The sequence below is a fragment of the Macrobrachium nipponense genome, chromosome 36 (genome assembly GCF_015104395.2).
Source record: "Macrobrachium nipponense isolate FS-2020 chromosome 36, ASM1510439v2, whole genome shotgun sequence".
Classification (NCBI taxonomy): Eukaryota; Metazoa; Arthropoda; class Malacostraca; order Decapoda; family Palaemonidae; genus Macrobrachium; species Macrobrachium nipponense.
In genome coordinates this window covers 29,090,870-29,103,572 of record NC_087220.1, presented here as the reverse complement: position 1 = coordinate 29,103,572, position 12,703 = coordinate 29,090,870, and positions in this window count along the sequence as shown.

Below are 12,703 nucleotides of genomic sequence, written 5' to 3'. Positions count from 1 at the left end.
CCCTAATAGATAACAGTTGTGGTAGAAATGTAACACAATAATAATTGTCCTTTTCCCTCTGGTGATTCAAGGCCAGTTATTCGTATACCCTCCCCCCCTCCCCTGTAGAATAATCGTCCACAGGAATGGTGAACTGCTGATTACGCTCGCCTGATTCGAGTTTATGTGGAATTCCATCTTTCTTCACTTCATCTTCGGTAACTTTCGGAATCTAAAACTGAAGCTTTTCAGAAACCATTGATTGCATTGAACTTCTTTTCTTCTAGACCGGAAGTTCCCAACCTGGGGTGCGGTATTTGATTGTATAGGAGGTGTGACGATAAGGTCGAGAATAATATCTTTTTATTCATTTGCCATTGCTCTTTTTACTAAATGACTCGTTTGTAGAACCACTGTCTTTCAGTTCAGCATCCCCATTATAGCTGAAGGCTATGGTTGGCGACAACGGACAGTTCCAACCTATATTTAGTATATTTAGTACTATAGTACTATAGGTAGGCTACTTGGAAATCCCCTCGATTCTCAGCAGGACTAACGTATCGTTCTTTGCAACAAACCACGTATTTCAGAAATTATTGTGAATAAAAAAGATATGTCTCATTAGCTGGATTCTAAATTAATTTCCTTTTATATTTAAGCCTAATTTATGTAAAAATAGGTTTCAGGCTCATATTAATTCTCTCTCTCTCTCTCTCTCTCTCTCTCTCTCTCTCTCTATCTCTCCTCTTCTCTCTCTCTCTCTCTCTCTCTCTCTCTCTTTCTGGCAAGATAGGCACTTTTATTCTTTCACAAAACTGGTGTTGATTAGATTTAATCAGTAACTGGTACTGAAAAGCCCAACCTTGAAATAATATTATTTTTTAAACTCAGAATCCCGGAGGGCTATCAACACCGAAAAGGGGAGGGAACGCTCGTACTATGGCGCTGAAGAGAATCATCACAAAATCAACAGAGAACCTGTTGATGTTTTACCATCAGGATTCTTCTTCTAGCAGCTGACGGAACTTTAGACCTCCATCGTATACTTTTCGGGATGCAGAATGTCCACCTCCTTTTGCTATTCTTTTTCAAAAGTTTGGATACTGATCGAGTCTCTTAATTTCTTCTTGACTGAATATGACAGTGGACAGTTTAAGGCCTAGTCCTGGTAAATCTACGTTTACATGCACATTTAGACTTTTTGTTTCATGCTTAAAGACGAAGTGGCTATATTTTTCCAGCGTTTGTATATCCGACTTCACGATGAGGACAACAGTATACTATTATTTATTATTCGTATTCATTTGTCTATGATGCGAAAACAGGGCTTGAACTTTCAAATGTCCTGCAACGGCTTCAGAGCGTTGCTTTAATGAACAGGCATTTCTGTTGGGCTTTAAAAGAAAGCTGGTGGCTGGCTGGTTTTTGGTAAGGACTGCGCTGTGCCAGCACGGGGCCCTTACTCAAAAGTGTTGGCTGATGTGGACGACAGGATTATGCAACCAACAGAGAGACGTAAACACATACACACATTTTTAAAGACGTGAGAACATGAATGGCAAAACAGACGTCACAAAAGTGGGTACTAGATACACGTGCATCGAGTACAATGGCAATATTTATCGGGCAATGGAAATAATTTTAGCTGGTGCTCTATTATTTTCGGTTAAGTACCATTACATTTCTCTTGCTATCAAAAGCTAGCAAGAGCACATACCCAAGCATTCTCAATTTCAGACATGCGAAAGAAATGTCGGTTCGAAGATAACACTCCTACCAACCTTGTGTTCTATAGAAATTCCTCGACTTTGCTTAATTAAGTTAGCCCCACAAGGCGATCTCGCGGGCCTTGGACACCCGTTGATCACTGTTACATAACTCAGAGGCCCAAACGGATTGCCCAAACTCCACTTTCCAGCTTCATCAGCTGTTAGTAATCTTATACTCTTTGGCTCACAGTGTCAGGAAACTATGTCAAGTTAGAAACTGCCTTATCTCATCGCCACTGACTGGATGGTGGCCGACAGACAGGACGCAGGGGTGCCAACGTGCCTCTCTCTCTCTCTCTCTCTCTTCGAAAACCCTCCCCCTCAACACCCGGCCCCCCTCCCACCCCCCACCCTCTCTCTCTCTCTCTTTCCTCTCATCAGAAAATAGTACTTCTACTGTTTAAGCTCATTACAAAGTGAATGAGATTATAACCTGTATTGGTGGCTACTTGAAGATAAGACATATACACAATGAGATGCAATACAATCTTATCTCTTGGTCACATTGAAGATTAATAGTGTCAATGTCTGTTTTGCGGTGTTTTCTTCTTTTTTATATATAGTAGAATGTTGGACCTTCACAAAGGGCTGAGTGTGATGCACTCAGAACAGTTTATACCAGCATGAACGTGTGTCCATGACATGAAATATGCCGATCATATCACTCTCTACATCTATAAACGCATATTTAAATGTCATTCTTCTTTTGTAAGCACTGATTCTGGGATGAGTTTCCCAGCCCCTTGCGCATGATATGGCAACAGGCACTTAAATGTGACAGTAAACATGAATGTATATACAATTAGATATGAATGAAATTTATTATTATTATTATTATTATTATTATTATTATTATTATTATTATTATTATTATTAAAAGTAATGGCTACTTCAGCAGCGCTACCACTTGTAGAGATTCTTCTCTATTTTTCGAATAGCGGCTTTTTTTCCGTGCTACTTAAACAGGCTAGTAGAGCGCCTACATAGGTCATTATCAAATATAAGGTCAAGAGCGGTGTATATATTTCAGGTTTACAGGTAAACTATGATGACGGTGTCATCAAAGTTATCATGTGATAAAAATCCACAATTATGTAATAAACTATATTATTATAATATTGTTTTCATTACACCAAACTGTTTTTCACGAGATTGTGAATTTCTTCTTCTTCTTCTTCTTCTTCTTCTTATTATTATTATTATTATTATTATTATTATTATTATTATCCCTTTTTCTAGAACATACTTAATACGGCATGTGATTCCCCAGTAAACAAAAGAGAGTGTTTTATGTTGTTCGTTTTTCCTAGTCTCAATATCTACTACCGCATGCATAATAGCCTTAGAAAATAAAATTCCAAAGAATAGGATGCATTTTCCGAAACTTTATTCATTTATTTATTCATTCATTAACTTATTTGTGGTCGAAATAGGAGTGATAGGAAAACGGGCAGGAAGTTACGTCGTAATGATGGACAAACGGATGCGTTCAGTCATCGGTCTAACGTTTCGAGTGTTTTTTTTACTTTTTTTATCTGTTTAGCTACACACTTCACAAAATATCTTTCTCTCTCTCTTTCTTTCTGTATATATACATATATATATATATATATATATCCATATATATATAGATATATAGATATATATATATTATAATAATATATATATATATATATATAAGCATTGATACTATATATCGCAAATGTGTCTATTCTTCTTCTTCTTCTTCCCAGCTTGTTCCCGATTTTTATATGGGGTCGCCGTTTCGGATGAGCTGTTTCCATCTATTTCTATCTTGTGCTTCTGCCTCATCAATTCCCTTCTCATTTAAGTCTCCTCTCACACAGTCCTTCCATCTCTTTCTTGGTCTCCCTCTTTTTCTTCTTCCTTGCACCTCCACCCCCATAGTATGTCTCCCAGCGTGGTCCTCATCTCTCCTCAACAGGTGTCCATACCATCTCAGCCTCCCCTCCTGCACTTTCTTTGATACTTCCACCACCTTAGTTGACCCCCTTATGTAGTCATTTCTGATCCTATCCACTCTTGTTACCCCAGACATCCACCTAAGCATTTCATTTCTGCCACATCCATCTTCTTCTGCTCTGCTTTTCTCATGCTTGCTGTTTCCGTACCATACAGCATTGCTGTTCTTACCACCGTCTTGTGAAATTTTCCTTTTAACCTAAGCGGCACTCTTTTGTCACAAAGAACTCCCGAGGCCGCTCTCCAGTTGTTCCAGCCTGCCTGTACCCAATGTTTTACTTCTTCTTCCATACTTCCTCCAGCGTTAACAAAAGATCCCAAATACTTAAACTTATCAACTCTCCTTATTTGCTCTCCACCAAGCTGAATACTTTCTCTATCATCCCCCTCAGTGGTGGTACACATATATTCTGTCTTGGATCTACTTATTCTCATTCCTCTGTCCTCCAGTACTTGTCTCCATCTTTCCAATTTCACTTCCAGATCTTCCCTGCTCTCTGCACACGAACAATATCATCCGCATACAATATGTTCCATGGTACTGTCTCCCTTACTTCCTCTATTATAACATCCATCACTATGTTAAAGATAAATGGGCTCAGAGCCGACCCCTGGTGTAATCCTACTCTCACCTCAAAACCTTCTGTCTCCCCAACACTGCTCCTCACTCTGGTAAATACATTCCGGTACATCTCTTGTATCAATCGCACATACTTCTCTGGCACCATCTTCTCCCTCAGGCTCCTCCATACCTCTTGTCTCGGACTCGGTCATAAGCCTTTTCAAGGTCAATGAATACCATATGAAGGTCCCTTTGTCTTTCCCCCGAATTTCTCCATTATTTGCCTCAGACAAAATATACCATCTGTTGTTCCCCTTCCCTTCATAAATCCCATCTGCTCTTTACCTATTTGTACTTCTTCTCTCAGTCTAGCATCTATCATCCTTTCCAGTATCTTCAAAGTGTGGGACATCAATTTAATGCCCCTATAATTACCACAATCTTGGACATCGCCTTTCCCTTTAAAAATTGGGATCAATATACTCCCACGCCACTCATTTGGTATCTTTTCCTGTTCAAGGATCTTTATCATAAGATCGTACAGTATATCCACTCCTTCATCTCCTAATGCTTTCCATGCCTCCACCGGGATCATGTCTGGTCCGGTTGCCTTCCCCCATTCTCATCTTCTTCAGTGCATTTAGTACCTCTTGCCTAGAAAACCTCATTACCATGCCAATGTTCACTTGCCCATCCTCTCTTATTAGTCTATTATTTTCTTCATTTAACAACTGTTCGAAATATTCTTTCCATCTCTTCACAATGTCTTCCTCCTTTCTAAGCACTACACCCTCTTGATCCTTTATTTGTTTGATATGTGTTATATCTTTGGTGCTCTTATTTCTAGCCTTTGATAGCTTGATCATCTTCTTTAATCCTTCCTTTGTCCCCAGCTCATTATACACATCATCATACGACTTTGCTTTAGCTTGGGCTACCACCTTTTTCACCACCTTGTTTTTCTCTCTGTACCTATTTCTGTCTTCCACTGACTGTGACTCTTCCCATCTTTTCTTTGCCTCCTTCTTATCTTTTACTACTTTCTCAATGTCTTCATCCCACCACCCACTCTCCTTTTCTTCCCATATGATACCAGGTGTCTCTCCTAGCAGCTCCTTTCCATGCCTTCTTATTACTGCTGCATTTCGTGCCCACCATTCTTGAACATCTTCAATCCCTATATCAATATCCTCCAAAACCCTCCTCTTAAACTCTCTCTTCTTATCCCCTTCCTTCTGTAATTCGTACCATTTAATTTTCCTTATCCCTTTAGCTTTGGTTTTTCTTTCCCTTTTCAACTTCAAGTCCATACATAGCAGCCTGTGTTGGGGGGCTACATGGTCGCCTGGAATAACTTTGCAGTTCTTGACCTCCACCAGATTTATCCTTTTATACAAGAAATAGTCTATCTGGGAGAATCTTCCCCCACTCCTATATGTTATTAGGTGTTCCCTTTTCTTCTCAAAGAATGTGCATATTATATGCAAATGTGTCTATTACAAACTTGGATTGCAGTCAGCGCGCAAAATTATTAGCGTGGAGACGAATATGTTTGATAAATCTGTCAATGTCATTAATAATCAAATTGTATTGAAACAGTAGACGAAGGCTGAATAGATATTGCCATTATACGCACATCTTCAAGAAGTGATTTATAATAGCCTCAACCAAGGCCTATAAAACTCTCAGCCACAGTCCGGTGGTGGCCTACATTGTCAGTACCTTTAGCGCTGCCAGAAGTATGATCATGGCTTACTTTAACCTTAAATAAGATAAAAACTGCTGAGGCTAGGGGGCTGCAATTTGCTATGCTTGATGATTGGAGAGTGGATTATCAACATACCAATTGGCAGCCATCTAGCCTCAGTAGTTTTTTAAGATTTCAGGGCGGACGGACAGACAAAGCCCTCTCTCTACTGGACAAAATGAGGCGATCCATCGATATCAGTTAGATACCAGACGCAGGGTTATCGATAGTTCTCTCCATCAGTAGAAGAAATTCGTTGATAACGTGCTATTGTATCCTATTGTATTCTTTACTGTTGTAGCCATTGTGGCACCAAAACATCTGATAGTACTACTACCTTCCTAAACGCTGGCTGGAAGTTCTCGGCCTACCCTCATTCATCTTCTCCAAAATACCAGCATGAATCAGCTACTTCTGATCTTTCACCATCCCTATCAACATTCATTATTTCTTGTTCCTGTTTACCCCATAACCTTACTTTAGATACATTTCCTCTCGATTCTCTCCTCTTACGAACACTTCCAAACCGTTTTTCTGGTTTCTCATCACAGTTTTCAATAAACTAAACATGTAGCCTATACGTAACACACCCTTGTCCCAGACATATTTTGCACTATGACGGTCATTCTTCCATTTATACCATAGAGGGTATATACCTGGAGTTGCGATCTCTATACCAGTACTACGTAGTTCGGTGGTCTTCCACTAGGGCGGCGTTGCAAAGCCTTGCGGCCATTTTTAAAGGTCTGCTAACCCACAAATTAATTAAACAGGGATTGCATGGTTGTGATTTCTTTTATTGTTAATGTTTAAGGAGAAAGTGTTTTGCACATTTTTAGGGTTTAGTGAGTAAGTGTTTATTGAATGTTTATGAGTAAATGTTTAGTTTATGGTTTAATGAATGTTTAGTGTTTTGTGAATGTTATTGAATCATCATTATGCAAGTATTCAGTGAATGTTTAGTTAGTCTTTAAGGTTTTAATGAATGTTTAGTGTGTAAGTAATCAATGAATGTTTAGTGAGTGTAGTGTTTAGTGAATGTCTTGTGAATGTAAGTGTTTAGTGAATATTTAATGTAAATATTCAGTGAATGTTTAGTGAGTGTTGAGTGAAAATGTTTTGTGAATGCTAGTGTTAAACATATGTTTAGTGCATAAGCATTCACTGAATATTTAGTGAAATCTTGTGTGCTATGTGTTTACTGAGTGTTCAGGGTTTAGTGAAGGTTCAGTGCATGTTAGTGTTTAGTGAATGCATGTTTAGTGAGTGTTTATAGTTTGGTGAAAATGTTTTCTGAATGCTAGTGTTCAACATAAAGGTGGGTACACACGTGAGAGCCGAACCTTGTATGTGTAACTGAGTTACGCATACGCGGTTACAAGGTGTCAAAACGTTGAGGACGAACCGTAACCACGTTCAACACGTAACTTCATTACAATCCACTGCGATCATCAGTCTGTCTCTGTCCAGGTTGTTTACCGACGATGTCCACCATGCAAGTAGCAGCTGCCCCGTATATTTATACACATTATTTAACGAAGATGAAGCGAAATAAAAGAAGATGGTGGCAATCAAGGTTATATACTAGAAGGGTAGAATACAGTGGTCGGGAATTACTCGCTGACATGAGATTCCAAGAAGTTTCTGGCCACAGTAAAGTCTTTTCTTCGTAATAACTAATAAATTGAAGGACCTCTTCCTCACTCCAATCCATGGTAGACATATACGTACTGACTGACCAAAATAAGGGACTCTACGGCCTTGTTCATAGTCGGTGTCAACAAGTTCAGCAACCTCTGTTGATACGCGCGTAATACAGGTCCCGTCCACACATTGCGTAACGTTCAAAGAGACTTCCCTTTGATTCGGGGCCCAAAAACCGACAATTGCCGGGACGAAGGGCGAACGGAGCCTCGAACCTCGCGGGTTCGGGGTTCGGGTTCGAGGAACCGTCCACACTTGCGTTTTTGTTACAAGAATCGGTTACAATACAAGGTTCGGTTCGCACGTGTGTACCCACCTTAAGCATTCAGTGAGTGTTTGGTGAATGTTTGAGTTTAGTGAATGTTTAGTAAGTATTCAGTGAATGATTAATGAGTGTTTAGTAAATGTCTTATGATTGTTAGTGTGCAGTGAATGTTTAGTGTGTAAGTGTTTATTTTGTGTCTAGTGAGTGATGAGTGGATGGTCATTCACTGTTTAATGAGTGTTTAGGGTTTAGTGTATAGTGAAAGCTTAGTAAATGTTTAGTGATTGTTTAGTGTATAATGAGTACTTAGTGAATATTTAGTGTATAGTTAGTGCTTAGTGATTGTTTAGTGTTTAATGAATGTTTAGGATTAAGTGAGTGTTTAGTGAATGTTTACTGAGTGTTTGAGGTATAGTGATATATAGTGAGTGCTTAGTCTTTTATGAGTGTTTAGTATATAGTGAGGGCCTAGTGATTTTTTACTATTTAGTGTTATTGAACATGAGTGTTTAGCGATTGTACATTACTGTTTAGTCAGGGCTTAGTGACTGCATGCTAAGAAAGTTCTGTAATTTACAGGAACCATTTATGCTAGACATTGCTTAGATGCAAGAGTAGATGCTTAGGCCTTGACCATAATGGTTGGAGTGCTTAGGCCAACCTGTTTTTGTAAGGTAATTTTTCTCTGTGAAATTGGATCCAGTAATAATAATAATAATAGCAATGCTAATATAATAATATAGTACATAGTAAAAATATTATTTATATTTAATTAATAATAACCAATAATAATAATATATAGATACATAAGTAAAAATAAAATTATTTTTATTTATTTAATTAATATAACAAAATAATAAATAATAGTCTAAAATAGAATAAAAAATAATAGTAGTAATAAAAGTAATAAAGTATAGTACCATGAGCTGGACCGAGACCTTTCAATATGGCCGCTCGAGGTCACATGTTAGGCAGGGAGATCGCCACTCCAGTGATATACGCTCTATGCTTTATACCCTAAAGCTATTCTCCTTGCATTTTAATACATTTTTATCTGTTTATTATTTATTTTTACTCTTTGATAAGTTAGACCTCCTCTTTCCGTATTTCCCTTTACCTTCTCCTACTTCCTAATGAGCACCACATTTGATGGAAGCTTGAGTTTCAAGACATTATTATATTTTACCTCCTTAACAAATCTTAGACTATAAGACCCAGAAGAAAAAAGTGGTTTGCAAAAGATAGATAAATGGTTAGATGGTAGAAGCAATTTTGTAAATAGAGAAAGTGAAAAGATAGATAGTGAGCAAGACAGAAGATACATCAAGAAATCTTGAAATAAAGCTTATAAACACCCAAGGACTGACAAAAGCAAAAATAATCGAGCTAGTGGAGATAACAAAAGAAAACACAATTATGTGCATCGCAGAACACACCTTAAACAGCAAAAATGACTATTCCCAACAAGCATCAGATTGGTAGACTCAATGAGAGATGGAGACGACACCAAAGGAGGAGGTTTACTGATAATGTATAGAACCAAAGGAGAGATCGCGCTGAATGGCCTTCTTGGCCCCAGTGCCTGGGCTTTATCCCTAAATATCATACATCCTACATCCAAAGGAGAGATCCAGATGGAAAAAGAAAAGTCGGAACACAAAGACATTCTAATAGTAAAGGTTAATTATAGAACAGCAATATTTAACATAATTCTGGTCTACATGTCAACTAGTGATAAAGAAAGAAATAAACGAATAATAAGCGCCTTACATGTAGTACTAGAGAAAGAGACAGACCTGCCTGTGATAGTCCTTGGGGATTTCAATGGGCATTTAGGTTTCATAGAGACACAAGAACTTGACCAAAATGGAAAATATGTTATGGACCTAATGGAAAAATACAACCCAACCCTATTAAATGGAGATCCCAGCTGCAAAGGAGAGATAACCTGGAGTAGAGGAGATCAGAACAGCGCTATAGATTTTGCCCTAGTCAACCAAAATATGTATAAAAACTATGAATGTATGGAGATAGATGAGGGAAAATATGCATAAGACCTATCAGACCATCACCTCTTAAAGGTCCAATTCAGAATGAACATTAAAGTAAGGAAAACATTCAGAAATGAAACAAAAGAAATCAAATATTTGAAAGTTACAGAAGAGTCTACCGGGAAATACCTTGAATATATAGAGTTTAAAGTAAGCCAACAAGACAGAAAAGGAGATCTAACCCAGTTGGAAGAAACAGTGAGTGAAGCAAAAACAAATAACCTAGAGAAGATAATCAAAAGAAGGTTAAAGACGGGAAAGCAAGAAGAAATAGAACCAGTATGGGTCACCAAAGAAATAAAGAAAAAAAATAAGCCAAAGAAGGATATATAACAAATTAAAAAGGAAAGCCACAAGAATAGAAGAAAAAAGATACTATGAAGAAGCATATCTTAAACAAAAACAAAAGGTACAGATAATAATAAAGAAAGCATATGAAGAAAAGGTTAGAAATGAGATAATGAATGATAAAAACAGACACAGGAAAATCTGGGAATATATAGACATGCTGAGAGGAAAGACCACATCAGAAAAAGAATGGATAAGAATATTCGATGAAAATAAGCAAGAGATGAAGGACGAAACCCTAGGGAAAGAGCTGGTAAAATTCTGGGAAACAATATACCAAAAAGAAGAAAACAAAATAGGAGAGACATGGAATGAAAGCAAGAAAGAACAGTACAAACATGACATGGAAGAAATAGTGAAAAGATTAGGACAGCAGATGAAATGCCATATATCTTTAAGGGAACATATGCATGGAGTGTATGATCTAACAGAGACAGAGATTAGACCCATGGAAGAAATCAACATAACAGAAGAAAATGTAAAAAATCAACTTGAGAAAATGAAGGCAAATAAAGCACCAGGCCCAGATGGAATGAAGCCAGTTCTGTTCAAACTACTCTTACAAAGTAACAACCTTCAAAAAAAATTGGCAGAATATTTAAACAGCATACTGAAGGGCAGGAAAACGCAGAGAAGCTGGTTTAAGTAAAAAACAACACTTACGCCCAAAAAAACAAAACCCCACAGTCAAAGATCTAAGGCCAATTGCTCTAACAAATGCATCATATAAAATTTTCATGGGGATCCTGAAAGCCAAAATAGAAAACCATATTAGAAATATAGGAAAAATGAATGAACTGCAATCAGGCTTTACCGCACAAAGGAGAGGAATCGATAATTTACATGTCTTACAATACTGCATACAAGAAACGTACAGAAGAAAGGACCCATTATTTGTAGTATCAATAGACTTCCAAAAAGCATTTGACTCAGTTAATAGAAAAAAGCTCATTGAGGTCATGATGAAATATAGGCTACATGCATAAGTAATAAATGCAGTTGCAAAGATATATACAAATGATGTAACAAGCCTATGCCTTAACAATATAGAACAAAAAGAGCTAAATGTAACTAATGGAATAAGACAGGGATGCAATGGCTCAACCATATTCTTTCTACTAATAACGTACCTGATAATAGAAAAATTAGAAAATACAACAGAAGGTTTTAGAAATGAAGTAATAAGGATAGTGGCACTATTATATGCAGACGACGGATTAATACTAGGACACACACCAGAAGAAATAACAAAATCAATAAAAACCCTTATGGAAATCGCAAGTGAATGTGGCCTAAACATAAACAAGGACAAGAGTAATATACTAATATACAACGACTGGTACGGTATCGTTGATGTGGAGAACATGGAGCACATAGAAGGAATAGAAATAGTTAAAAATATTAAATACCTAGGAGTAACAATCAATAACATGAAAGACTGCTTCAGAGAACAGATAAAAAGGGCCCAAATTAAAGCAAAGCAGATGGCAAATATGGCTAATGCAGTCATCAATAAAAGCTGTAGCAGAGTAAAAATAGGAAAATTGTACTGGAAAGGACTAGCGATGCCATCATTCATGTATACAATGGAAGTCATGAAACTTGACAAGAAGACTATAAATGAATTTCAGAAGATAGACAATAAAGTATATAGAGCAATTTTGAAAGCGCCAAGTTACACAGCAAGTTGTGCATTAAGATCTGAAATAGGGGCCTCTTCCTGCCACTCAAGAGATATCAAGAATAAACTATTCTACCTGACACATACACTGAAGAGTGGTGGAAACAGGCTCCTATATGAGATAACCATGGATCAGCATGAAAGAAAAAAGAAAACCTGGATAATGCAAGTAAAAGAGTATATGAAAGAACTAAACATAAACTTAAGTAAAATTGAAGCAGTTAAAGACAAACAGTTAAGAGAAATAATAAACAATTGGGACAGAAAAACATGGCAGAGAGAAATGAATGAAAAGTCAACGTTAAGAATCTACAGAAAATATAAAGAAAACATAAGAGAAGAAATCTGGTATGACAACAATGAAAAAACAATGCTGATCAGTAGGGCCAGACTAGGTATACTAGGATTAAATGATAGAAACAGGATAAAAGGAGAAGATACAAAATGTTTATACTATGGGGAACAAAATGAAAATTTAGAACATTTCTTACTTTACTGTCCAGCATACAATGAAATTAGAAATATATATAGTTTTATGCAGCAACCATATCAAGAAAATAAAGAGGAATTAGTAGCAAATATACTCTTATTGGTAGTTCTACTGGGGGAGTAAG